The sequence below is a fragment of the Trachypithecus francoisi genome, unplaced genomic scaffold (genome assembly GCF_009764315.1).
Source record: "Trachypithecus francoisi isolate TF-2019V2 unplaced genomic scaffold, Tfra_2.0 Lachesis_group5, whole genome shotgun sequence".
NCBI lineage: Eukaryota > Metazoa > Chordata > Mammalia > Primates > Cercopithecidae > Trachypithecus > Trachypithecus francoisi.
In genome coordinates, this window is record NW_022681470.1 from 31,792,677 (window position 1) to 31,819,027 (window position 26,351).

Consider the following 26,351-nt stretch of genomic DNA (forward strand, 5'->3'; position numbering starts at 1 on the left):
TTACCCAGGTTGGATTGCAGTGGTGCAATCTCAGCTCATTGCAACCTCCACCTCCTGAGACCTCTTTATCATTGTATAGTGACCTTTGTCTCTTCTTATAGTTGTTTTTTTCTTGAAATCTATTTTGTCTGATAGAAGTATAGCAACTCCTGCTCTTTTTTTGTTTCCATTGACATGTATCTTTTTTCATCCCTTTATTTTCAGTGGATGATTGTTCCCTGGCATTTAAGGACCTCCAGCATCTGGCTCCTACTTGTCACTCAATATATTGCTCACTTCTTATAACTCTTGCTTTGATTAAAATGATGCTTCTTGTTTCATATAATTTCCCAATATTCTTACCTTTCTGACAATTCCTTCTCAATTTCCTTTTAGGGCACCTCTGCCTCATAAATATCAGTTTCCCAAAAGTTTTGATGTTGGTCTTTTTCTGCCCTTCTCATCTTATGTATGTTCTTATTTATCTGGATGACTTTACTATAATCACCAAGTCCATATCTTTATCTACATCTAGAAATCTCTACTGAATTCTAGACCTGGATAATTGCATATATTTTTGATGTCTCAGTGGACACTTCGAACTCAACTTGTCCAAACCTGAATTCAGTTTTTTTCCTTGAGCTTAGTTCACTTTCTGTATTTTTAGCCTAAAAGAATGACCCATAAGTCAAAATCTGGGATTCACCCTGCATTTCTTCCCACTCCTTATTTCTCATCTGAAATTGCAACTCTTATCCCTCCCTCTAACAATTACCATCTCTATCTCAGAAAATTTTATCACCGTACATCCAGCTGCTCAAGACAAAACTCTTGAAGTCTCCTTATCTCTCTCTTTTGCCGTCATTCTAGCATCTAATCCATCAGCAAGCCCTATCAGTTCTATCTCCAAAATTTTCCCCAAACCTCTGTTTCTTGTTGAATGAATCCAAGTATTTTTTTTTTTTTTTTTTTTGAGACGGAGTCTCCCTCTGTCTCCCAGGCTGGAGTGCAGTAGGCGATCTAGGCTTACTGCAAGCTCCGCCTCCTGGGTTCACGCCATTCTCCTGCCTCAGCTCCCGAGTAGCTGGGACTACAGGCGCCCGCCACAGCGCCCGGCTAATTTTTTGTGGTTTTAGTAGAGACGGGGTTTCACTGTAATCTCGATCTCCTGATCTAGTGATCCGCCCGCCTTGACCTCCCAAAGTGCTGGGATTACAGGCGTGAGCCACCGCACCCCACAGTTCTGCAATTCTTTTCTGTGACCTCTCCACAGCTCTTCCTCCCCTCCATTGCTCTGCCCTTTATTCAGTATAGATACTCTCCATCCCTTGTTAAGATGACCATAACTACCTTCCTATTGGTCTGTCTGTCTCCAGTCTTATACCCTGTAAAGCCATATTGATTCATTCCAATGATATTTAATGGAGGGACTACTGTGCTTCGGAAACATCTGTGATCTCGCCCTCATGGGGCTTATGTTCTGGTGGGAAAGACAGACAATCCATACTTGTAAGTATCACAAATGGTGCGAGAACCCCAGGGACCAAAAATGCAAAAACTTGGAGAGCTAACTTAGCCTTAGGGGTCAAGCAAAGCTTTTCAGTGAAGCAAAGTTTCCGTTGAAAACTGAGGAATGAGTAAGAGGCAATTAGGAGAAGGAGAAGGTGAGGAGAAGGGTAGGGTATCCAAGTCTGTGGAACCATCAGATGACAAAATGTGTGATGAGCCTCCTCCACACTGTGAAAAGTTTGATCTTTCTATCTTCTTACTTGAAAAAGATTTTTTCTTCTGTTAGAAAGTAATGCACACTCACTGTATGATATTTAAAAAATATGAGACATACAGGAAAGAAAGTAACATTTACTCACAATTTTCCCATTCAGAGACAAGCATTGTAACATCGTGGTGCACGTCCTTTCAGCTTTTTCTAAGCTCATATACATTTTTAAAATGATCTTTCTACACTCAAAATCTCATCAAATTATTTCCTTTCTTAAAAAGCCTCAGTGAGTTCTCACTGTCTAGGATTCCAGTTACCTAGTCTAATGCTTAGCAGTAAATGTTTGCTGAATGTCAGGCTAATTGCATGAGTGAGCCACAGAATAAATGCTTGAGTATTCATCTCCATGCACTCTTCTTCTTTTTCCTTCCCTGCTTAACAAAGCCTTGTCTTAGGTCCTGACTCTACCCAAAGCCTTTTTCAAAGGCCCCAACTCTCATGACAACACCTATCTTTAAGCACAGATTGTATTGCTCCTCAGATCCTCAGCAAAGGGTAGCTGCCTTAGATTTTTTTTTTTCTATAGTTACACTTAGAAGTCTTTTGTGCATAATTGTCTGTGGACAACATCATGCCGTTCCTTTTGCACTCCACCCTTATCTCAGGGGTTGAAAGCTGGAGAACCACATGTCCCTGAATACTTTGCTGGCAGTGTTCCCAGTTAGATTCCACCAATGAGAGGCATTCACCTGAGATTTGAAGTGAGAAAGGCAGCAGAAGCATTTTATCTCTCTTCTGGTTGAGGAGGCACGTGTGTGGCAGGGGTTTCCTCTGAAATTTTTCTGCTTTGCTGTTGTCGACAGCTGGAATCATCAGTGGTGGCTTTCTGCAGTTCTAGAAACTCTGGATTTTCTAAAAGAGGCAAACCTGAGGTCTGACCATTGTGCCTTTGTTCCTTTCTATCTCATTCTGTGTTAGTGCTTCTTTCTCTTGATGCCTCATCTGAACTCCCTTATGGGCTAGGGCTGTGTCCTATCCCTCTTTTTATCTACTTATTTGGCACAGTGCTTTGCCTGGCTTTGTTCCTCAATACATATCTGCTGCTGCTGAGAAAGACAGTAACGTCCAATACTTCATTACTGGCAGCAAAATGCCTGTCTTAGTGGACAGAGCTGCATCTTTCTAGTGACTTAACTTTCTTCTCTACAGTGGCTTACTGAGGATGTGTGCACTTGTGCGATATAACAGAAGAGTGTTGCAAGACAGGTGAATACCTGCCAGTAACTCAGCTCACCAAAGTAATAGCACTAATTTTGCGGCACAATCAACCACCACTTGAAGAACTCACCGATACTTATTAACCATCTATTGTGTAGCTAGAACTGCATTAGGCTTTGATGGGGTTGGATGCCAGGGGAAATTACTATAAACTTGTGTCCAACTGCTAAGTGCCTATTAAGTACCAGGCATGGTGCTAGATGTTGAGATAATGTGGTGAATGAGCATGGCAGCTCTCTGCCCACCAAGAGGTTACAGTCTAGCAAGTTCAATATCTGATGGGTCTTACTGAAAAGAAGTAAGGCTGGACATTCCCCATTCCACCGTTACTCTCTGTGACCCTGGCCCAGATAGCATTGAAGTCACCATGTCTACTGAGCCCCCTAGAGTTTCTAGAAGACAGGGCTGTGAACCAGCCCCTGTCTGGGGTTCCCTCCAGCATGCCAGCGTCTGTAGCCTCCGTGACTATTGTCAAGGTTAGCATGGTCCTTTCAGGATTGCTTTCTTCTTGCTCCGGCACTTCATTTACTGCAGAAAGCTGGCCTAAAAGCTCATGGCATCCAACCTTAAATGTATTAGAAAAAGGAAAAAAAGAAGGCACGGAGAGTGGTAATGTGACTGTTGAAAGGTGGGGTTGGATGAATTTTACAGAAAGACTAGAGTAGTCTATGCCAGGCTGCAGGGTGGAACATATAGGGGATAGAATAACATTTAAATACTATATTTTGAGATTTTCAGGAAAAAGGAAAGAAAAATAAAATCTACTAAGTAACTGAAGAGGTGCAGAGGTGGCCATCCCATGGGTTTAGCTAACATTTACTGAGGGTTTACTGTGTGCCCAGCACTGTTCCAAGTGAGTTGTATTAATATTCTTTTCATCCTCACAACACCTGTGGGTAGAAAGGTACTACTATGATCCCCACTTGACAGGTCAGGCTACTGGGGCAGGAGAGAAGAACCTTGTCCAAGGCCACATCAATAAATGGTGGGACTGGAGTGTGAATCTGGGTAGTCTGATCAAAATTAAGGGAGAAATTAAGTTTCCATCTTCTGGAATTTCTCCTGGTTCCATCTGAGCTAGTCTGATCTGGCTACCCAGAGAGTAAGTGTCAAAGAAATGATAACTTTAAGAGGTAGTTGTAAAGTGGGCCTGTGGGTATTTTCCATGACTGCTATGATCTGAGATGTTTATACTCAGGCCCCAGCAGTCAGTTATCTCCTGGATCTAGACTTCCCCCTCTAAATGTGTATGTGTCATTTGATCATTGATCAGCCAAAAGCATCTCAGTGTCAATTGCCACATCAATTAACTTTATTTTCAAGATGTGTAGCTCGGAACAGATAGATTGTAATGGAGGTCGAGGAGAGAGAAGGGGTCAGAGAAAGGGGGCAATAGGGGTGGATTTACTCAGCATCTGCTGCAGAATATTAGGGGGCAAAAGTCCCTTCAGAAAAACATATGACCTTGAAACTTTAGAAGCATACCCTTGAAGATCAAGATCAAAATAAGGATAGCAGCTTTCAGTACTCCTATTCAATTTTGTGCAAAAATGTAAGAATAGAAAAGAAGGGAATCAAACTGTCATTTTCACATGTTATTATTTTTTAGAGAAACTTGTGAAAATCTATTAAAAAGTTATTAGAATTAGTAAGATAAAAATATAAGGTAACAAAAATATAAGATAACTTAGAATAAATCTAACAAAAGATATATTAAGATGCTTATGGAGAAAATTATAGAACCTTGCCAGTAGAAAATAACAAACAATAATATTAAATGGAGATATAATAAAGAATAAAAGGAGAGATAGCCCACATTTGCAGATAAGAAAACTCAGTGTTCTGACTGATACCCCAGTGTTCCCCGTATTCGTTTGTACGAGAGGCCATGACAAAGTACCACAGGTTGTGTGACTTAAACATCACAAATTTATTTTCTTGCACTTCTGGAGGCTGGAAGTCTGAGATAAAGGTGTCAGTGGGGTTGATTCCTTTGGAAGCCTCTCCTTGGCATGTAGATGGCCAGCTACTTTCTTTGTCCTCACCTGGTCTTTGCTCCATGCTGAGAACATAGCAACAGGAATAAATTGACTAGAGTCACATGTATCAACAGTGTGGCAGACAGATCTTAGGCTGACAGACAGATCCAGGCAGATAGACAGATCCCAATGACTCCTACCTGCTGGTGTCCATACTTTTTGTAATCCCCTCCCTTTGAGCATGGGCAGAATCTGTAAGCTGATGCTCATCCGTAGAATATGACAAAAGTGATGGGATAGGTCTTTATATTATATAAGACTCCGTTGTAGCAGACTAGAGTGAGAGACTTCTTTTTTTTTTTTTTTTTTTTGAGACAGAGTCTCGCTCTGTCTCCGGGCTGGAGTGCAGTGGCCGGATCTCAGCTCACTGCAAGCTCCGCCTCCCGGGTTTACGCCATTCTCCTGCCTCAGCCTCCCGAGTAGCTGGGACTACAAGCGCCCGCCACCTCTCCCGCCTAGTTTTTTTGTATTTTTTTAGTAGAGACGGGGTTTCACCATGTTAGCCAGGATGGTCTCGATCTCCCGACCTTGTGATCCGCCCGTCTCGGCCTCCCAAAGTGCTGGGATTACAGGCTTGAGCCACCGCGCCCGGCCAAGAGAGACTTCTTATGGCCTTGAAAAAGCACGCTGCTGTGACATGAACTGCCTAGAAAGAGGGCCACGTGGCAAGGAACTGTGAGCAACTTCTAGAAGCTGAGACCCTGAGCCACACAGATTCAAGGAAATGAGTTATGCCAAAACCCTGAATGTCTTGGAAGTGAATTCTTCCCCAGCCACCTTCTCCAGATGAGAATGGAGCCCAGGCAGCACCTTGACTGCAGCTGTGAGATCCTGAGCAGGGGACCAAGCTAAGCCACACCTGGGCTTCTGAGCCACACAAACTGTGAGACAATAAATGTGTGTTGTTTTAAGCCACCACATTTGTAGCAGTTTGTTATGTAGCAATAAGAAATAAACACAAACATGGATAAAAACATAAGCCAGGTGCAATGGCTTATGCCTGTAATCCCAACACTTTGGGAGGCCAAAGCCGGAGGATCACTTGAGGCCAAGAGTTCGAGACCAGCCTAGGTAACATGGGGAGACCCCGTCTAATTTTTTAAAAAAAAAATTAGCTGGGTATGGTGGTGCACACCTGTGGTCTCAGTTACTCAGGAGGCTGAGGCGAGAGAATCGCTTGAGCAAGGGAGGTTGAGGATGCAGTAGACCTGATCACAACACTGCACTCCAACCTGAGCAACAAAGTGAGACTTTGTCTCAAACAAACAAACAAACAGACAACAACAAAAAACAAAAACACAAAACCAAAAACCAAACCAAAACAAAAAATTCCATAATATTGACAGAAATAAAGCAAGTTGCATCAAGAGACATATGATGATACTATTTACATAAAGCTTAAAAGCACTCAGACCAATTCTATATGCTGTTTAAATCTACCTACAGACATACGCAATAAAAATATAAAGATATGTACTGGAATGATAATCCCAATTTCAGGAAACTGTTTCTTTCTTGGAGAGAGGGAAGTATCAGAGAAGCATACACAGGAAGTGTTTGTAATGTGTTTTCTTTCCTAAGCTAGGACCCTACCCAGCTTACAAGATACAAGAGGGTTTATAACACCCTTTTGTATATCTTTTTGTTTGCCTGAAATATTCCATAATTTAAAAAAAATCTTTCTCGAGCTTTAGGCTCCAGTGGGGATGACGCTGTGTTGACAACGAATTTTGCCCCCTTCCCAACATTTTCCAGACCTGTACTTGGCAAGAGTGTGGGCAGAAGAAGAACCTGTGAGGTCAAGCTAGGAATGGCCACAGGAGAGTAGAGCTGGAGGGAGATGGGAAGGCAGGAGGCAGAGGGATGGTGGTCTGCAGAGGTGCCTGTGGGAATCCTGTTCCCCAGTCACTCTAAGCTGCCTATATACTCATTTCTCAGGGACCACAGATGGCCTGAAATGGGTGACCTCAGCACTTCCACAAGAGGACCTTGTCATTACGCATGGCTTTGCCCTTGCATGGAATGGAACAGTTGCCCACACAGTAGACTTGCTGTAATACCATCCGCTGAGAAAACAATTAAGAAAACTGAAAAATAAAGCCCAAACATTGGCAGTTAGGCTATTAGGGTGAATCAAACTTGTGTTTTGTTTTGTTTTGTTTTTTAAAGCCTGAACAGCATGGCCTTAGGAGGAAAATTTGAGACAGGACACTACCACTACCACTCAGTAGGAAAGGAAAGTAAGTGGATTTTCCCATCATTTTTAAGCAGTTACTCATCTTCAGGAAGGGACAGTGGGGTCTTTCATCTTTTTGATTTACACCCATGAAATTTGGGAGATGTTAGGATGCCTTGGTCGTGTAAGGAAACCTCTGATCCCCAGAAGTGATGTAGAGGGAATTTCCAGTGGTGTGTTGGTAATATTTAACAGTTAGCTTTCCAGGGGGAGAATGCATTTGCTGATTTCCACGGTATGAATACTCCCACAATGGCAGATTTTTAAGCTACCGGTGTGACATCACGGAGCATAATCATCTTTGGAAAGCCATACATGCTGGCTGCAACATACTGCTGGAGCTTCCTTCATTGCAGGATGCTGAGCTCCCCAGCAAGAGGTCTCAGCAGGGAGGATGGCCACTGTCAGGGAGGAGACCCCTATATCTGTGGCCACTCTCAGCTCCTTCTCAGTGCAAAAAATTCAACCTATGTATGATACTTCTCCCATCATCCTCAGTCTAGAGGGCAGGACTGTTTGCAAATCTCAGGGAAGCTTCATCTAGGGCTAAGTTTGGAAACTCTACTCTTGGAGAATTTCAAATTTCCATGTCACTGTGTCCAGTTTACCATCCTCTTGAAGTTTTGCAGTCTGAAGGGCATTTTCTGTGAAAACTTAGGGGGTCCAAGTTGGTTAGAATGATTTGAGTACAAGTAAGACAGCACTCTTACCCAATTTGCTTAAATGATGAAGAAATAAATACTCAGGGAATGAAAACTCCCAAGGTAAGAAAGCACCAAGATTGATTAACTTAGAGGATTAAGTATGTCATTGAGGACCCAGATTCCTCCCATGTTTCTTCTCTGTCATCCTTTGTCATGTGTAGCCCCCCTCATAGTTGTAAAATGGCTGCCATATTCCAGGCAAGGATGACAACCACCAATGGAAGGAGAAGGACCAACTTTTCCTATACTGGAAAACTGTTCCAGAAGCCTCATTTGACAGAATTGGGTCAAACATTCTTTTCTACATCAAACAATGTCAGGGAGGCTAGAATTACTATGATTGGCTTAGAATAAATCAGGATTTAATACGAGTCACATGGAAGAGGCGTAAACAACCATACAAAATTGTGGTCCTGCTTGGTAAGCAACTGTCCTCCCAAGAATTCTTCCACTATTTCAATTCTAAGGCTGTCAACTTGACAAGTTGGTTTGGTCCTTTTGGCTGATTATAGAGATCCACTTGAATCAGAATAATCAACTTGATCAAAAATAAATTATGCTATGTTTACTAAATTCATTGACCTCAAGATCAATTTATTTAAAAAGTACTTATTTAGGAGCTATGGGAACTTGACACGTAGAAGCCACGACTAGTAGGCAGCAGGCCCACTGGTATATAGACATAAATAATTGGACTTAGACCTCTAACCAACAGATAGAATACTTAACATTTCTTTCAGGTGAGCAGAGGTAAATACTTTAATTTTTTAATTTTTATTTTTTTTTTATACTTTAAGTTCTGGGATACATGTGCAGAACATGCAGGTTTGTTACATAAGTATACATATGCCATGGTGGTTTGCTGCACCCATCAACCCGTCATCGACATTAGGTATTTATTCTAATACTATCCCTCCCCTTGCCCCCCGACCTGCCGACAGGCCCTGGTGTGTGATGTTCCCTTCCCTGTGTCCATATGTTCTCATTGTTAAACTCCCACTTATGAATGAGAACATGTAGTGTTTGGTTTTCTCTTCTTGTGTTAGTTTGCTGAGAATGATGGTTTCCAGCTTCATCCATATACATGCAAAGGACATGAACGCATTCTTTTTTATGACTGTATAGTATTCCATGGTATATATGTGCCACATTTTCTTTATCCTGTCTATTATTGATGGACATTTGGGTTGGTTCCAAGTCTTTGCTATTGTGAATAGTGCTGCAGTAAACACACATGTACATGTGTCTTTATAGTAGAATGATTTATAATCCTTTGGGTATATACCCAGTAATGGGATTGCTGGGTCAAATGGTATTTCTGGTTCTAGATCCTTGAGGAATCACCACACTATCTTAGTAAAAAGAACAAAGCTGGAGGCATCATGCTACCTGACTTCAAACTATACTACAAGGCCACAGTAACCAAAACAGCATGGTACTGGTACCCAAGCAGATATATAGACCAATGGAACAGAACATAGAACTCAGAAATAACACCACACATCTACACCCATTTGATCTTTGACAAACCTGACAAAAACAAGCAATGGGGAAAGGATTCCCTATTTAATAAATGGTGTTGGGAAAACTGGCTAGCTATATGCAGAAAACTGAAACTGAATCTCTTCCTTACACCTTATACAAAAATTAACTCAAGATGGATTGAAGACTTAAACGTAAGACCTAAAACCATGAAAACACTACAAGAAAACCTAGGCAATACCATTCAGGACATAGGCATGGGCAAAGACTTCATGACTAAAATACCAAAAGCAATTGCAACAAAAGCCAAAATTGACAAATGGGATGTTATTAAAGTAAAGAGCTTCTGCAGAGCAAAAGAAACTAGCATCATAACGAACAGGCAACCTACAGAATGGGAGAAAATTTTTGCAATCTATCCATCTGACAAAGGACTAATATCCACAATCTACAAGGAACTTAAACAAATTTACAAGAAAAAACAAACAACCCCATCAAAAAGTAGGTGAAGGATATGAACAGGCACATCTCAAATGAAGACATTTATGTGGCCAACGAACATATGAAAAAAAGCTTATCATCACTGGTCATTAGAGAAATGCAAATCAAAACCACAGTGAGATACCATCTCACGCCAGTTAGAATGGTGATCATTAAAAAGTCAGGAAACAACAGATGCTGGAGAGGATGTGGAGAAATAGGAACCCTTTTACACTGTTGTGATGGGAGTGTAAATTAAATACTTAAAAATATGCGTGTGACTATGATTTTCAACAGGAAAGAACGCCAGGACAATTTGATGTGGAAAGAAGAGTCCTTCCCAAAAATGCTCCTGGGACAATTGGATATCCACATACAAAAGGATAGAGTTGGACTCTTTTCCCATGTCATACACAAAAATTAACTCAAAGTGGATCACTGGCTTAAGTGTTAAAGCTAAAACTATAACAAACTTGTAAATTTCATGACCCTGGATTAGTCAATGGTTTGTTATATATGACACCTAAACCACAGCAAACAAAAGAAAAAAAAATTTTACCTTATTAAATTAAAAATTATTGTGCTTTAAAAGATGTTATCAAGAAAGTGAGACTTGGTGCCAAGATGGCCGAATAGGAAAAGCTCCAGCCTCCAGCTCCCAGTGTGAGAGACACAGAAGACAGGTTATTTCTGCATTTTCCAACTGAGGTACTGGGTTCATCTCACTGGGGCATGTCGGAGAGTGGGTGCAGGACAGTGGGTGCAGCCCAATGAGTGAGAGCCGAAGCAGGGTGAGGCATCACCTCATCCAGGAAGCACAATGGGGAAGGGAATTCCCTTTCCTAGCCAAGGGAAACCGTGACACACAACCCTTGGAAAATCGGATCACTCCCACCCTCATACTGCGCTTTACTAAGGGTGTTAGCAAAGGGCACACCAGGAGATTATATCACATGCCTGGCTCAGAGGGTCCCACGCCCATGGAGCCTCCCTCTTTGCTAGTACAGCAGCCTGAGATTGAACTTCAAGGCAGGAGCGAGGCTGGGGGAGGGGCGCCCACCATTGGGAAGGCTTAAGTAGGTAAACAAAGTGGACTGGAAGTTAGAACTGTGGGGAGCCCACTGCAGCTCAGGGAGGCCTGCCTGCCTCTGTAGACTCCACCTCTGGGGACAGGGCATAGCCAAACAAAAAGCAGCAGAAACCTCTACAGATGTAAATGACCCTGTCTGACAGCTTTGAAGAGAGTAGTGGTTCTCCCAGCATGGAGTTTAAGATCTGAGAATGGACAGACTCAAGTGGGTCCCTGACCCACAAGTAGCCTAACTGGGAGACATCCCCCACTAGGGGCAGACTGACACCTCACATCTCACACGGCTGGGTGCACCTCTGACACGAAGCTTCCAGAGGAACAATCAGACAGCAACACTTGCTGTTCAGCAATATTCACTCTTCTGCAGCCTCTGCTGCTGATACCCAGGCAAACAGCGTCTGGAGTGGACCTTGAGCAAACTCCAACAGACCTGCAGCTAAGGGTCCTGACTGTTAGAAGGAAAAATAAATAGAAAGGACATCCACACCAAAACCCAATCTGTACATCACCATCATCAAAGACCAAAGGTAGATAAAACCACAAAGATGGGGAAAAAGCAGTGCAGAAAAGTGAAAAATTATAAAAATCAGAGCGCCTCTCCCCCTCCAAAGGAATGCAGCTCCTCACCAGCAACGGAACAAAGCTCGATGGAGAGTGACTTTGACAAGTTGAGAGAAGGCTTCAGAGGATCAAAATTCTCCCAGCTAAAGGAAGAAGTATGAACCCAGCACAAAAAAACTAAAATCCTTGAAAAAAGATTTGATGAATGACTAACTAGAATAATTAATGTGGAGAAGCCCTTAAACGACCTGATAGAGATGAAAACCATGACATGAGAACTATGTGACAAATGCACAAGCTTCAGTAACTGGCTCAATCAACTCAAAGAAAAGGTATCAGTGATTGAAGATCAAATGAATGAAATGAAGTGAGAAGTTTAGAGAAAAAAGAGTAAAAAGAAATGAACAAAGCCTCCAAGAAATATGGTACTATGTGAAAAGACCAAATCTACGTCTGATTGGTGTACCTGAAAGTGACGGGGAGAATGGAACCAAGTTGTAAAACATTCTGCAGGATACTATCCAGGAGAACTTCAACCTAGCAAGGCAGGCCAACATTCAAATTCAGGAAATACAGAGAATGCCACAAAGATACTCCTCAAGAAGAGCAACTCCAAGACACATAATTGTCAGATTCACCAAAGTTGAAATGAAGGAAAAAATGTTAAGGGCAGCCAGAGATAAAGCTCGGGTTACCCACAAAGGGAAGCCCATCAGACTAACAGTGGATCTCTCAGCAGAAACTCTACAAGCCAGAAGAGAATGGGGGCCAATATTCAACATTCTTAAAGGAAAGAATTTTCAACCCAGAATTTCATATCCAGCCAAACTAAGTTTCATAAGTGAAGGAGAAATAAAATCCTTTACAGACAAGCAAATGCTGAGAGATTTTATCACCACCAGGCCTGCCCTACAAGAGACCCTGAAGGAAGCACTAAACATGGAAAGGAAAAATCGGTACCAGCCGTTGCAAAAACATGCCAAAATGTAAAGACCATCAATGCTAGGAAGAAACTGCATCAACTAATGAGCAAAATAACAAGCTAACATCATAATGACAGGATCAGGTTCACACATAACAATATTAACCTTAAATTTAAATGGGCTAAATGCTCCAATGAAAAGACACAGACTGGCAAATTGGATAAAGAGTCAAGACCCATCAGTGTGCTGTGTTCAGGAGACCCAGCTCACTTGCAGAGGCACACATAGGCTCAAAATAAAGGGATGGAGGAAGATCTACCAAGCAAATGGAAAACAAAAAAAGGCAGGGGTTGCAATCCTAGTTTCTGATAAAACAGACTTTAAACCAACAAAGATCAAAAGAGACAAAGAAGGTCATTACATAATGGTAAAGGGATCAATTCAACAAGAAGAGCTAACTATCCTAAATATATATGCACCCAATACACTGGCACCCAGATTCATAAAGCAAGTCCTCAGAGACTTACAAAGAGACTTAGACTCCCACACAATAATAATGGGAGACTTTAACACCATTATTAGATCAACATTAGACAGATCAACGAGACAGAAAGTTAACAAGGATATCCAGGAATTGAACTCAGCTCTGCACCCAGTGAACCTAATAGACATCTACAGAACTCTCTACCCCAAATCAACAGAATCTACATTCTTCTCAGCACCACATCACACTTATTCCAAAATTGACCACAATATTAGAAGTAAAGCACTCCTCAGCAAATGTAAAAGAACAGAAATTATAACTGTCTCTCAGACCACAATGCAATAAAACTAGATCTCAGGACTAAGAAACTCACTCAAAACCACTCAACTACATGGAAACTGTACAACCTGCTCCTGAATGACTAGTGGGTACATAACCAAATGAAGGCAGAAATAAAGATGTTCTTTGAAACCAATGAGAACAAAGACAAACATACCAGAATCTCTGGGACACATTTAAAGCAGTGTGTAGAGGGAAATTTATAGCACTAAATGCCCACAAGAGAAAGCAGGAAAAATCTAAAATTGACACCCTAACATCACAATTAAAAGAACTAGAGAAGTAAGAGCAAACACATTCAAAAGCTAGCAGAAGGCAAGGAATAACTAAGATCAGAGCAGAACTGAAGGAGATAGAGACACAAAAAAAACCTTCAAAAAATCAATGAATCCAGGAGCTGATTTCTTGAAAAGATCAACAAAATTGATAGACCTCTAGCAAGACTAATAAAGAAGAAAAGAGAGAAGAATCAATAGATGCAATAAAAATGATAAAGGGGATATCACCACCGACCCCACAGAAATACAAACTACCATCAGAGAATACTATAAACACCTCTATGCATATAAACTAGAAAATCTAGAAGAAATGGATAAATTCCTGGACACATACACCTTGCCAAGACTAAACCATGAAGAAGTTGAATCCCTTAATAGACCAATAGCAGGCTCTGAATTGAGGCAATAATGAATAGCCTACCAACCAAAAATAGTCCATGACCAGATGGATTCACAGCCAAATTCTACCAGAGGTACAAGGAGGAGCTGGTACCATTCCTTTTGAAACTATTCCAATCAATAGAAAAAGAGGGAATCCTCCCTAACTCATTTTATGAGGCCAACATCATCCTGATACCAAAGTCTGGCAGAGACACAACAAAAAAAGAGAATTTTAGACCAATATCCCTGATGAACATCGATGCAAAAATCCTCAGTAAAATACTGGCAAACCAAATCCAGTGGCACATCAAAAAGCTTATCCACCGTGATCAAGTGGGCTTCATCCCTGGGATGCAAGGCTGGTTCAACATACGCAAATCAATAAACGTAATCCAGCATATAAACAGAACCAAAGACAAAAACCACATGATTGGCCGGGCGCAGTGGCTCAAGCCTGTAATCCCAGCACTTTGGGAGGCCGAGACGGGCGGATCACGAGGTCAGGAGATCGAGACCATCCTGGCTAATACGGCGAAACCCCGTCTCTACTAAAAAATACAAAAAACTAGCCGGGCGACGAGGCGGGCGCCTGTAGTCCCAGCTACTCGGGAGGCTGAGACAGGAGAATGGCGTGAACCCGGGAGGCGGAGCTTGCAGAGCCGGCCACTGCACTCCAGCCTGGGCGGCAGAGCAAGACTCCGTCTCAAAAAAAAAAAAAAAAAAAAAAAACCACATGATTATCTCAATAGATGCAGAAAAGGCCTTTGACAAAATTCAACAGCCCTTCTTGCTAAAAACTCTCAATAAATTTGGTATTGATGGGACGTATCTCAAAACAATAACAGCTATTTATGACAAACCCACAGCCAATATCATACCTAATGGGCAAACACTGGAAGCATGCCCTTTGAAAACTGGCACAGGACAGGGATGCCCTCTCTCACCACTCCTATGAAACATAGTGTTGGAAGTTCTGGCCCAGGCAATCAGGCAAGGGAAAGAAATAAAGCGTATTCAATTAGGAAAAGAGGAAATCAAATTGTCCTTGTTTGCAGATTACATGATTGTATATTTAGGAAATCCCATCGTCTCAGCCCAAAATCTCCTTCAGCTTTTAAGCAACTTCAGCAAAGTCTCAGGATACAAAATCAATGTGCAAAAATCACAAGCATTCTTATACACCAGTAACAGACAAACAGAGAGCCAAATCATCAGTGAATTCCCATTCACAATTGCTTCAAAGAGAATAAAATACCTAGGAATCCAACTTACAAAGGATGTAAAAGACCTCTTCAAGGAGAACTACAAACCACTGCTCAGTGAAATAAAAGAGGACACAAACAAATGGAAGAACATTCCATGCTCATGGATAGGAAGAATCAATATCATGAAAATGGCCATACTGCCCAAGGTAATTTATAGATTCAATGCCATCCCCATTAAGCTACCAATGACTTTCTTCACAGAATTGGAAAAAACTACTTTAAAGTTCATATGGAACCAAAAAAGAGCCCACATTGCCAAGACAATCCTAAGCCAAAAGAACAAAGCTGGAGGCATCACACTACCTGACTTCAAACTATACTACAAGGCTACAGTAACCAAAACAGCATGGTACTGGTACCAAAACAGAGATGTAGATCAATGGAACAGAACAAAGCCCTCAGAAATAATACCACACATTTGATCTTTGACAAACCTGACAAAAACAAGCAATGGGGAAAGGATTCCCTATTTAATAAATGGTGCTGGGAAAACTGGCTAGCCATATGTAGAAAGCTGAAACTGGATCCCTTCCTTACACCTTATACAAAAATTAATTCAAGATGGGTTAAAGACTTAAATGTTAGACCTAAAGCCATAAAAACCCTAGAAGAAAACCTAGGCAATACCATTCAGGATATAGGCATGGGCAAGGACTTCATGTCCAAAACACCAAAAGCAATGGCAACAAAAGCCAAAATGGACAAATGGGATCTAACTAAACTAGAGAGCTTCTGCATAGCAAAAAAAACTACCATCAGAGTGAACAGGCAACCTACAGAATGGGAGAAAATTTTTGCAATCTACTCATCTGACAAAGGGCTAGTATCTGGAACCTACAAATAACTCAAACAAATTTACAAGAAAGAAACAACCCCATCAAAAAGTGGGTGAAGGATATGAACAGACACTTCTCTAAGGAAGACTTTTATGCAGCCAACAGACACATAAAAAAATGCTCATCATCACTAGCCATCTGAGAAATGCAAATCAAAACCACAACAAGAGACCATCTCACACTAGTTAGAATGGTGATCTTTAAAAAGTCAGGAAACAACAGGTGCTGGAGAGGATGTGGAGAAATAGGAACACTTTTACACTGTTGGTGGGACTGTAAACTAGTTCAACCATTGTGGAAGACAGTGTAGCAATTCCTCAAGGACCTAGAACTAGGAATACCATTTGACCCAGCCATTCCATTACTGGGTATACCCAAAGGATTATAAATCATGCTGCTATAAAGACACATGCACACTTAAGTTTATTGCGGCACTATTCACAATAGCAAAGACTTGGAACCAACCCAAATGTCCATCAATGACAGACTGGATTAAGACAATGTGGCACATAAACACCGTGGAATACCATGCAGCCATAAAAAAGGATGAGTTCATGTCCTTTGTAGGGACATGGGTGAAGCTGGAAACCTTCATTCTCAGCAAACTATCACAAGAACAGAAAACCAAACACCGCATTTTCTCACTCATAGGTGGGAATTGAACAATGAGAACACTTGGACACAGGAAGGGGAATATCACACACCAAGGCCTGTTGTGGGGTGGGGATAGGGGGGAGGGGTAGCATTAGGAGATATACCTAATGTAAATGACGAGTTAATGGGTGCAGCACACCAACATGTCACATGTATACACATGTAACAAACTTGCACGTTGTGCACATGTACCCTGGAACATAAAGTATAATAATAAAAAAAGAAAGTGAAAAGATAATCTAGGAATGGGAGAAAATGTTTGCAAACCATCTATCTATTAAAAGTCTAGTATCCTGAATATATGAAGAACTCTTACAACTCAACAATAAAAACCAAAAAACAAAAACAAAAACCAAAACCCAAATGAAACAATGGGCAAAGAATTATCCAAAGAAGATATACAAATGTTCAATAAGCACATGAATAGATGTTCAGCATCATTAATCATTAGAGAAAGGAAAATAAAAACTGTACCATAGCATTTCAGACCCACTATAAAAAAAAGACAAATAATAATAAGTGCTGGTGGGGACACAGAAAAATTGGAATTTTTATGCATTGTTGGTGGGAATATAAAATGGTGCAGCCACTTTGGAAAACCATTTGGTAGTTCTCAAAAAATTAAATATAGAGAGACCACATTCCCCAGAAACTCCTAGTTAAATATCCAAATATCAAAGACAAATAAAATCATTTATCTGCATAAAAACTTCAACACAAATGTTCTTAGCACCATTATTAATAAAAGCCAAAAAGTTGAAACAACCCAAATCTTCATCAATTGATGAATAGGTAAACAAAATGTGGTATATCCATATGATAAAATATTATTTAGCCATGAAAAGGAATGAAATTCTTATATATGCTACAACATGGATATATCTTGAAAACATTACACTCAGTGAGAGAAGCCAGACACTAAAGGCCACATATTGCATGATTCAATTTATATGAAATGTCCAGAACAGACAAATCCATAGAGATAGAAAGTAGATGAGTGGTTGTCATGGCCTGGGGGAGGGGGAAGTGGGAAGTGACTGCTAATAGGTGTGGAGTTTCTTTTTGAGTTGATAAAAATGTTCCCAAATTAGATAATGCTGATGGCTCTTCAACCTTGTGAACACACTAAGAACTGTTAGATCAAAATATTAAAAGCATACATTTTATGGTATATGAAGTAAATCTCAAAAAATATATAATGGCTGGCACAGTGACTCATGCCTGTAATCCCAGCACTTTGGGAGGCCAAGGCAGGTGGATCACTTGAGGTCAGGAGTTCGAGACCAGCCTGGCTAACATGGTGAAACCCTGTTTCCACTAAAAGTACAAAGAATTAGCCGGGTGTGGTGGACTGTGCCTGTAACCCCAGCGACTTGGGAGGCTGAGGCAGGAGAATCGCTTGAACCCGGGAGGCGGAGGTTGCAGTGAGCCGAGATCTTAACCACAGCACTTCAGCCTGGGCAACAAGAGCCAAGAGCAAAACTGTCTGAAAAAAACAAACAAACATATATATATATGACTATCTCAGGGCTTTGGGGAAAATAAGACAAAGAAAATCAGTGAACTAATAAATGTTTAATTTATGAAATTTATTATATAAAATGATATTATGGTTATGAAATTTACTTTCTCCATTTTTTATCCTCCTGCCTCCCTGATCTAAATGACTTATAGTGTAGATCAGTAGTTCTGAACTCTGGCTACGCACTTGCGCATTTTAGAACCACGAGGGAAACGTTTACAAAATACAGTTCTTGGGTTTGACCCGTGGTCAATTAAATCTCTGGTTCTCTTCCCCACCCCAACACTGCCAATTTCTTTTATTAAAACTTCCCAAGTGATTACCGTGTGCTGCCAAGACTGAGAGAATTATAGGGTAGACCAAGACCTGGGCAACACTGAGTCAGATTATGTGGGGATCCTTCAGCAAGTCTTTTCATTTGTTTCTTCTTAAGTCAGGTTTATTGAGATATAATTTATATGTATATTAAAACTTATACTTGTAAAATGTACAGTTCAATGAGTTTTGGCAAAGTATAAAGTCCTATGACAACCACCACGATCAAGATATACAACATTTCCAGTACTCCCCTAAATTTCTTTGTGTCCCTCTGCAACCAGTCCCTTACCCCATACATTTGATGTATATACTAGAATGCTGAGCAACTTTAAAAAGCATGTCTTTTAAAACAAATGTAAGAAAATGGAGAAAAAAGTTACTATATAAAGAACAAACAGCAGAAAAAATTCCCTATATAATATAATCTTAATTGTTTAATCATGTTTTTATGTACGTGCACAGATATTATATGTCCCTCCTTATATGAAAACATTTGTTGAAAAAAATTACTGGTTATTTCTGGTTGTGAAAATTACAGAAAATGTTAATTTTTTATATTTTTATGCATTTTCTGGTTAGTCTACAATAATAAGTTACTTTTATCATGAAAATAATGATATTTACAAAATAGCAACATATGGGCAAGTAATGCATGAAGAGCCTTCTAAGGATCGAAATGTCATCCCCTAGGTTCCGGGTCCCTAGCTACAAATGCAGATTTCTAATTTCACACACCAGGTCATTGGCTCATAGCAACTGCTATTGCTAAAAGAGGTTTGGAATGAGAAGATATTGACTTCTACTGAGACGGATATCAAAATATATTGACCCAAGAGAAGGAAATATTGATAAGGTCTTCCATTGCCTTGAAGGGAGTAATAAACCTTCTTTGCTGAATCCCACATTCTCTTCTCTGTTTTTACAGGCACACACATCTAAAGTCAAAGATGGCGCATCTCTGTAAGCACTATTAAAGATTTGAATTCAGTATCCATTACAAAGAATGAATAAGAAGAAAATGATCCTATGGGTACATAATAAATATAATTTATGGCGCACGTGCGCACACACACACGCACACATACAGAGAGAGAAAATCAGAGAGAGACAGAGCCAACACAAGATCTTGACCCTAGATGTCTGTTCAGCTTTGGTTTCAGTTCTTTTAGATTCAGCAGAATCCTAATTAAAGATAGGAAGACATATCTTCCAGCCAGCTCAAACAGATCAAAACCAGCTGAGAGCAGCTCTAGGTCTCCAAACTAGACAACGGATTCAGGTTCCGTTAGAGCCAGCACATTGGCCTATTGGGTTTTTGATGATTTCTTAGGATGAATACAATTAGAGATGACCACAGATGACTGAAGTTGGAATGCTTTCTCCTACATGTTTGTCAAATAAAATAAAACATAATAACATGTTGGTTGAACCATCATTAGAATCAGTGACTTTTTTCCGGGTTGTTCTGGAATGGGGTATATACTATTTGGACAAAATGAGTTGAAATTAGTTTCATGTTAAACTATTCCCCTAGTTTGAGTATAGGCTGTTGTATCATTTTTCCGTTTACATGTTACTAAGAAAAAAAAAAAAATCTGAATCCCTTAGAATGCTAGCAGCTCTAAAAAACAAATTCCTGATTCAAGAGGGTTCTGAAGTAGGAAAACTTGAGAGGTGGTTAATTCAGCAGGATAGCAACATCATAAAAAAATGGGATTTCCTCCATTTTCTGTTCCGACATCCTTGGTGTGTTTTCTTTGTCTTTGGCTAGCACCCCTTACGGTTGGTTATAAGGTGTCTGCCACAGTTCCAGGTGTTCTTTGTAGATGTGACAATATCCAATTCTTTTGAATTTTTTTGTTTTGTTTTGTTTTGATACAGGATCTCACTCTGTTGTCCAGGCTGGAGTCCAGAGTCATGTTCACAGCACCCTGCAGCCTTGACCTCCTGAGCTCAGGTGATCCTCCTACTTCAGCCTCGAGAGTAGCTGGGACTACAGGTTCACACCACTATGCCCAGCTAATTTTTGTGTATGTGTTTTGTGTTTGTTGTCATGGGTTTTGTTGTTGTTGTTGTTGTTTGTTTTTTTTAAGACGGGGCTTCATCATGTTGCCCAAGCTGGTCTCAAAATCATGGGCTCAAGCAATCTGCCTGCCTTGGCCTCCCAAAGTGCCGGGATGGCAGGTGTAAGCCACCACGCCTGGTCTTTTTTTTTTTTCTTTTTTTTTTGAGTGAAGGAACCTTTCCTTGAATCTCCATTGATGTCCTCTCCTTTTTGTCTCACCAACCCCCAAATTCACTGCATGTTCTTGCCTAAATTAGTCACTGGCAAGGGTGATGAAATTACCCTGATTGGCTTAGATCAGTCAGAGCCCTTCCTTGAACCCAACCAAGATCAGGAGGCAGTGAGTAGACATCAAAATAAAATTAGGGTTCTTGGGGAAGAAGAAGGAGGGCAAGGCTGTCAGGGTGGCAGGCAAAATAGAACCTGCTACCACGGTGTAGGACCCATATGTTTGGGGAATTTGCCTTGTTCTTGGGCATCTTGAGGAATAAATCTGTCATGATGGAATTTCGGGTAGCTTGTTATTTACTTTACAATACCATAGGTAGTGAAGGCAATAAAAGAAAAAAGTCCTCATTCTCCATGAGCTCATACTGAAGTTAAGGAGCCTCTGCGTGGACACAACTAACAGCTAGCCACTACTGAAAGTCTCTAAATGAAGAATTCTGAGAAGAAATCCTATAGCTCAGGTGTCAGCCAAGATCAGCTTTCTTAGGGAATTAAATAAAATTGGCTCCAATCTCAATCCTACAACTTGTGAGAAATCCAAGATCTCCTCATTCCCACATCCATCACCAACTCCTCTGGATTCTGTCCTGGGCAGGGTGAAGGGCTTACATCCCAGGGGTCATGCCTGGACCTGAATTCCTGCTTTCTCTGAAGTCTGTTGCACTATGCCTCACATCTTACGGACATTTCCTTGTGCAGTGCTGACCCAGATGTGTGATGTAACTCCTGTCTTTTGGTTTGTCTTTCCCCATCACATGAGTTAAAAAAGTATTTGTGTGGGTGGAATACTTAAGGTTTGGAACCAGGAAGAGGGATTTATAGAAAACAAAGCAAGCAAGCCAGGGGTGGTGGCTCAGGCCTGTAATCCCAGCACTTTGCGAGGCCAAGGCAGGTGGATCACTTGAGGCCAGGAGTTTGAGACCAGCCTGGCCAACATGGTGAAACCCTGTCTCTACTAAAAATACAAAAATTAGGCATGGTGGCTCGCATCTGTGGTCCCAGTTACTTGGGAGGCTGAGGCAGGAGTATCACTGAACCTGGGAGGCAGAAGTTGCAGTGAGCCAAGATTGCGTCACTACACTCCAGCTTAGGCCACAGAGTGAGACTCTGTCTCAAAAAAAAAAAAAAAAAAAAAAAGGCAAAGCAAACCATGTAATATTGAGTAGACATTCTTGTTCTTAAAGGTGATTTTCCTATTTCACCTGCCCCACTCCTCCCCAGGCCTTAGCCTCACGACCTTCATAATCTCAACAATCTTTTCTGTTTTCCCACTGCCAGTTCCTATTTATTTCATGCAGAGCAGTTTTGCATTTTTTTTTTTTTTTTGGTTTGTTTGTTTGTTTGTTTCATTGCAAATTTGTCCTAAGGATCCTAAGTATTTTCCTGAACAAAGAGAGTTATCTCTCTAAGAAAAACTCTGAAGTCAGGTGTTAAAAAAGTAAACATTTCACATTGATTTGGGCGATTATAGTGGGGAAATCTGAGCAGATCTCTTGGATGTGGAGATGGGATTGACTTCAAGAAGTCGGGGCTGCATGACCAATGTCTGGAAAAGGGGAGGAGCATCATGTTTACCAGGGACTGAGAGGAGGCTGAGTTGGTTAAAACTGATGGTTTGGGCCAGGTGTGGTGGCTCACGCCTGTAATCCTAGCACTCTCAGAGGCCGAGGCAGGTGGATCACCTGAGGTCAGGAGTTCGAGGCCAGCCTGGGCAGCATGAAGAAACCCCGCCTCTACTAAAAAAATTAAAATTAGCCAGGTGTGGTGGTGGGTGCCTGTAATCCCAGCTACTCGAGAGGCTAAGACAGGAGAATCACTTGAACCTGGAGTTGGAGGTTGCAGTGAGCTGAGATCTCACCACTGCACTCCAGCCTGGGCAACAGAGTGAGACTCTGTCTCACAAAATAACTAAAAAATGAAAAACCTGATGGTTTGTATTTGTAAATAGCAGGGGAATAATTTGGATATGGAGGTGCATAGGAAGGGGCATGATGGGGCAGTTACAGAGAACTTTAGAAGCTTAATCCTGTAAGTGAGAGTTTCTGGACAGGGAACTCTTTGGGGCAGGGAAATGATATGATTAGATTTGGGAATTCAGGGAGAACACTTTGCCAGTGTGATTGGGTAGGCTCTGTGGCAGACTTCAAGCTGCCCACCAACCCCTATTCTTTCTTCCTTTTCTTTACTCAGAGCTCCTGAAGTTCAGTGGAACACAACCACTGTGCCAGCCTCTCTGGCAGCTCTATGTGCACACTGGCTAAATTCTGGCCAATGGGATGCAGGAGAAGTGATGTGTACCTTTTCTAGGGTTATCCAAAAAGTGCATAATTCTCTAATGGAAATAAATAAAGCTTCTTGGAGAAATGGCTGCTTTTAAAGGACTGGGTAGGAGAAGTGCAAGATAAGCCTGGAATATCTTGCTGTGCCAAAAGTAAAGAAACACTCAAAGAATGATGGAAGTGTGTTAAAAGCACACAGGAACCAGCTTGAAGGGTTCCCCCTGGCCAAATCTGGGGCAATTTGAGCAACAAAATAATGATAGTACAGGAATATAACCCATAGAATAAAAAAAAGAATATGAGTCACTTTGAATATAAAGTCATTGATAAAATAAAGGTGGGGAAAGAAAAATTGTTTTTTATAATAGAATTCTATCTAATAAACATAAAAGGAAAGATGAAATTAGGAAAATCATCATTTGGCAGCCACCGTAGTAGTAATCATTCCAGGCAAGAATCAACAATGGATGTTAAAACTAATGGGTGAAAATAGGAAAAGAAGCAGAATATTTACATGGTTTAAAAACATCATCCCACAATATACCTGTTAAATAAAAGGGGGCAAATATTTACTGTGGAGAAACCTGGCAGATATCACCCTAACCAAGTGGTCCAAGGTAACATCACCAACGTGGGGACAGACTGCCATCAAGTGTCCCCTGGTGTGATGGATCAAAAGACACGCTTCTGCTGCTGCCTGCCAAAAATGCATAGCCTAAATCTAGGCCTGAAGAAACACCACACAAATGCAAACTGAGGACATTCTTCAAAATAACTGACGTTTTCTCTTTAAAAAATGTTAAGGTCATGTAAGACAAAGACTGAAGAACTATTCCAATTTAAGGAAATTTTAAAGACAGGACAACCAAATGCAATTAATTATCCTGAATTGAATCCTGGGCCAGTAAATTATTCTTCTTTTGCTATAAAAGACATTAGAGAAACAATCAATGTCATTTGAATATAGTCTGGAAATTAGACAATAGTATTATGTCAATATCAATTCCTGACTTGGATCATTGTACTGAGGTTATGGGAGAGTATGCCCTTGTTGGTGGGAAACACCCTGTACTGCAGTTTTTTAGACATAAGGGGGTAAAGAGATAAATCATGTATTTAATTTGCTTTCAAATGTTTTTGGGGAAAATTATTAAGAGAGAATGAATGATAAAGTAAGTATGATAAAATGCTAACACTTGGAGAATGTGAGTGAAGGTTATACAGGGATTCTTTTAATATTCTTGCAATTTTTCTGCAAGTCTGAAGTAAGTATAAAAAGTTTTTGTTTTTGTGTTTGTAAGGAATGAGCATGCACTTCCATCTGCCCTCATCCCTTTGCCCTTCCTATTGGCTGAGAGACGATGGCCCTAGAGCGTAGTGGGTGTGTGCTGTGGATGACGGCACTTCCCTACCAGCCCTGGGCCACTGTCTTCTACTGTTATGTGAGATAAATCATCTATGTTGTTAAGCCACTGCATTGGAGCATCTCTTTGCTACAGCTACATGTCCTAACTAATACAGGGAACTAACTAATACCGACTGTAATAAGGAGAGGCTAGAAGAAGGTGGCTTCTTAGGAGCGTGGTGCACTGGTTTAGTTATTCCTATTGAAGGCATGGAAAATGGGGTCATGGAGAGAGTTGGTGAAGACCACTCATTTGGGGAGAATTGGTGAAAGGAAATTAAGAATAGGAGAGCACCTTGAGGGTGCAATAGAGTCTTAGGATCCTCTAGAAGAGATTTTCCCTTTTAAGGAGCAGAGAAAAAAGTCCAAGGGAGAAAAGAGATGTTTGGGAGTTGGGGAATTTTCTGGTGACCTTGGTTCATACCCCACTGGTCACCTCTGTGTATGGCTGGCCTGGATTCCAGGGCCAGATAGCAGAACTATTTATGGTTGTAAGTGAAGGGCAGAGAACTATGAACCCACCTGGACTGAGGTGGAGATGATCAAATATGATTTAGTGGGATACATAAGGAGAATTTAAAAATTACAATAATCATGGTAGCAGGTAATCTTTACCGAGTCCTCACTATGTCTTGGGACTAGTCTAAGTTCTTTACCCCATCTACTCATTTGAACCTCACAATAACCATAAGACACTCTTCCTATTTTACAGATGAGTAAGCTGAGCCACAAAGAAGTTGTCAAAGGTCATTTGCAAGTAGCAGACACAAGCTTCAGATACAGGCAAGCTGACTCGGGGCACCCCCTCCAATTTCTGGGGGCCACTTTTTGGTCCCCCATCTCTCCTTCTCCTTTCCCTCCAGCAGCATTTGATGCTGACATAGGTGAACTGGAAACATATGGTCTCCTTCATTTTGTTGTGGATCTGCACTCCAGAATCTACTTCCCACAGAGCAGGAGAGGGATGGGGTGTAAGGAAGGGCAGCAGGTGTCAGCCCATGCCCTATTGAAATGATTCTGGCTCATTGGAAGGATGAAGGCCTGTCCATCTGAGGGCAAAAGAGGAAGGGCAGCCAGAAAGGGGCACGACTATTCTTTCCTGGTTTTGGAATTCTTGTGCTGTTGTCATGTGGGAGGCATTTGGGATGGGGTGAGGGTCAGAGTGGACTTGCGGGACCGAATGTCCCCAGTCTGCTACTCCTGCCCCCACTTCAGAGCCCTGCCACTCACAAGTGTGAGACGATGGATGAAGGAGGAGGGAAGTCAGAAGAGCTTTTGTCCCTGAGGGTCTCCGCTCATTTCTTTCTGTGCTAAAGACTTTTTCCCATTTTGAAAGCAGTAGGCAATAAGTCCCAGAATGCCTGAAACAAGAAAAAGAGAAACTTTATAAATGCACTTTTGAACCCCAAGACCCAGCTCCTGGCCAGGAGACGGCAAACTCTTTTAATATCCTTTTTCTGGATTCACTTAAATGGAAACAGCCTCCAGTATTTTTAGCTGCTGTGTAATCAAAGTGAAAAAGAAGAAGGAAATGTATATATTTTTCTTTCCTAGTTAGAATAAGAGAAGGAATTGCTCATTATCTTTTAGCAGAGTCCCTTGCTGGGAAGGGAGGAAAACACCAGGAGTCTCTGTTTGCTCCTCCTCTGGCCTAGACAGGATTTAAACCCAGGGAGGGAAGCCAAGGAGAGACGAGAACGAGGGACGACCAGCAAGTACCAAGGTCTGCGGCAGGAGGAGACCAGCTCACAGGAGCAGCAGCATTGGAAGAGGCACCCAGCAGCCTCCCAGGTAAGAGTGCCAGT

The 26,351-nt window shown here is 41.2% G+C and overlaps 1 protein-coding gene and 1 long non-coding RNA gene across 6 annotated transcripts in view; both read left to right on the forward strand.

Moving 5' to 3' along the window:
- The window catches only part of LOC117075438, a 48,259-nt gene extending 22,930 nt beyond the window's left edge, over positions 1-25,329 (forward strand). The window contains exon 3 of one of the 2 annotated variants that reach the window (XR_004434000.1): positions 25,259-25,329. This is a non-coding gene — a long non-coding RNA (uncharacterized LOC117075438). Of the gene's footprint in view, positions 1-6,954; positions 7,205-25,258 lie in introns of those variants that run through there. The other variant, XR_004434001.1, reaches the window with a different exon arrangement.
- Positions 25,330-26,120: 791 nt separating this feature from the next.
- Positions 26,121-26,351, forward strand: part of TNN (tenascin N) — a 72,598-nt gene continuing 72,367 nt past the window's right edge. For 3 of the 4 annotated variants that reach the window (XM_033197316.1, XM_033197317.1, XM_033197319.1), the window contains exon 1: positions 26,121-26,337. The gene's annotated coding sequence lies outside the window, so the exon portion shown is untranslated. The remainder of the gene's footprint in view (positions 26,338-26,351) is intronic. The other variant, XM_033197315.1, reaches the window with a different exon arrangement.